The sequence below is a fragment of the Mytilus trossulus genome, chromosome 7 (assembly GCF_036588685.1).
Source record: "Mytilus trossulus isolate FHL-02 chromosome 7, PNRI_Mtr1.1.1.hap1, whole genome shotgun sequence".
Taxonomy (NCBI): domain Eukaryota; kingdom Metazoa; phylum Mollusca; class Bivalvia; order Mytilida; family Mytilidae; genus Mytilus; species Mytilus trossulus.
The window spans coordinates 35,187,771-35,190,594 of record NC_086379.1 but is presented as its reverse complement, the minus strand read 5'-3'; positions in this window follow the sequence as shown (position 1 = coordinate 35,190,594).

Below are 2,824 nucleotides of genomic sequence, written 5' to 3'. Positions count from 1 at the left end.
TGTAATTTGTTTTATTTTCATTTTTAAAAAACTGACTAGATCTATTATATTTAAGTCTCAAATCAGACAGACATTGTGTTTTATAAGAAGTGAAAACTACATGATATTATATATAAATTTCATTCGTCCGAAGCGCTTTTTTGCATTTACCTTCATCAGAAATGCTCAATGCAAACTATTTGAAAGCAAGGAATGTATAAGAACCAAAACAGTTGAAGAGCTAAACGACCAAACAGTACCAAAAATATAGCCAAATCAAAACATATTATGTCTATGTACCCATTTGCATAAATTAATGTTCTATTCATTAGAAGTATTCTTATTAAAATAAACTCAGCATACAAACCATGAATTATATTTGGAACGCCAGACAAGCGTTTTGACTACAAAAATATAGCGAAACCTGTCCCTACAGTACTGACTGGTGTACCCCAATTTTAGAATTTTTACGTCTTTATGTCTGTTTGTTTTGCTCACACATTGATTTATGTCAATTTAATGGAAATCTAAAGAACTGTCATACAAGTGAAAGGTTTAACTAGCCATCAAACCAGGTTTATTAATCTATCATTTTCTACATGAGGAAATTATCTTTCCAAGTCACGAATATGACAATTGTTTTCCATTTGTTTGATGTTTTCTATTTCCACAAAGATTTCCCGCTTTGAATATGCGGTGGAGTTTGATATTTTGGTTATTTACTTTTAAACACAAATCCATTGAATATACGAGGCTATTATGTTTGTAAGCCAGAGGTGCATTTCGTCTATATAAGACTCATCAGTGGCAGTCGATTGAACACTTTTATCAAATATTACGGAGTTTAAGATCATTAAAAACCGAAAATCATACGGCTAAGGCCATATAACCCTATTACAGAAAACCCTCAATATTTTGAAATTTCAACAGTTTGTTAACATAATATTGACAGAAAGTGGACAGATACATGACATCATGTTGTTGCTCTGGGCCAGTTTCCATCGGTTGATAATCGTCCACTTCCAATTGAATCAAAGAGTGGTTGTAAATATATAGATATCAGGCTTATCTAAATCAAAATAGATATTGATCAGTTGGGCACTCATACATTCAGAAAGAAGTGCGAAATACGGCAAAGGTAATTTACTTCTGATAGGACAATCTCTTAACGTTTCCTATATTTCTGTATTGAATAAACTGTTAATTAAAATCAGATTAACACGCCAATTATATGTCATTACACCCAAAGTAAAACCGTAAAGTTAGCATATTATTTTAACTATAATAGTTATCAAAAGTACCAGGATTATAATTTAGTACGCCAGACGCGCGTTTCGTCTACATAAGACTCATCAGTGACGCTCAAATCGAAGTATTTATAAGGCTAAACAAGTACAAAGTTGAAGAGCATTGAGGATCCAAAATTCCAAAATGTTGTGCCAAATGCGGCTAAGGTAATCTATGCCTGGAATAAGAAAATCCTTAGTTTTTCGAAAAATTTAAAGTTTTGTAAACAGGAAATTTATAAAAATGACCACATGATGGATATTCATGTCAACACCGAAATGTTGACTTCTGGGCTGGTGATACCCTCGGGGACGAAACGTCCACCAGCAGTGGCATCGAAAATTATGCAATGATTCGATGACTCGAATACAAAGATGTGAAAACCAAAGTCTATTATACTGAGTGATGTTGTAAAACTGGTTTTATTAAGGTATATATTTACCTAATTAAAAACTTCAAGTCTTAATTTTAATCTTGAAGTTGACGAGGAGGATCAACATTAAGCTATGATAATGGCTTGGCGACCTTTTGACACATATTCTTGTCGAGCCATTTTTCAGTGTCATGACCCATCGACGCACCTGAACTCGTTCTCATTTAATCAACGTATGTTCTCTGAATTTCTAATCAAAGATCAGACTTGTTAGTCAACCTGGCATTTGTTGATATGTAAAAAGTATATCACAAAAGTACTGAACTCCGAGGAAAATTTTAAAAGGAAAGTCCCTAATCAAATGGCAAAGTCAAAAGCTAAAACACATCATACGAATGGATAACAACTTTCATATTCCTGTCTTGATACAGGTGTTTTCTTATGTAGAAAACGGTGGATTAGACCTAGTTTTTTAAAGCTAGAATATTTAGACAAATGCGATGATTTAAGCTTCCGTATTGTGAATTGTCCATTTCTATGTAGCAACAGTGCAGCAGCTTCTGGACATATCATATATACAAATGAAAACAACACCATAATGCTTCCGAAGCGGTATTCTGCATTTACCTTCATCAAGACGCTGAAGGCTAAATATTCAAAAAAAAAAATCTATAAGAGTCGAAACAGTTGAGGAGCTATTTGACCAAAAAGGACCTACAAAAATAGCAAATAAAATTTAGGACAACTTTGTCCGAGGGAGTTGAAACCTTAGTATCTTACATGTAGTAATTTCGAAATCTTTAAACGCACAATTTCAGAAATGCCTATAAATCATATCAGAACCGAAGTTCGGACTATTGCGGTGATGATATTCTCGGTACTGATAATCTACCAGCAGAAGTACAGACCCAGTGAAACCATATTATTAAGCCTGCATTTCATAGCATGAATTTCATGATACATTTGTGATGCTCACAAAAATTATTATAAAACAAACAGTTTTAAATCTTGAAAGTGGTATAATTCCTCTGAAAATAATACGGACACCATCAAATGTTGGTTGACCGTAATGAAATATCTATTTCACTAATGTTTCAATTGTCAAACCCAAACCACCTCTTCTTTTAATCAAATGTGACAAACCGAATTAAATTTATGATTGGGGTTGTACTGACATCAGCGGTA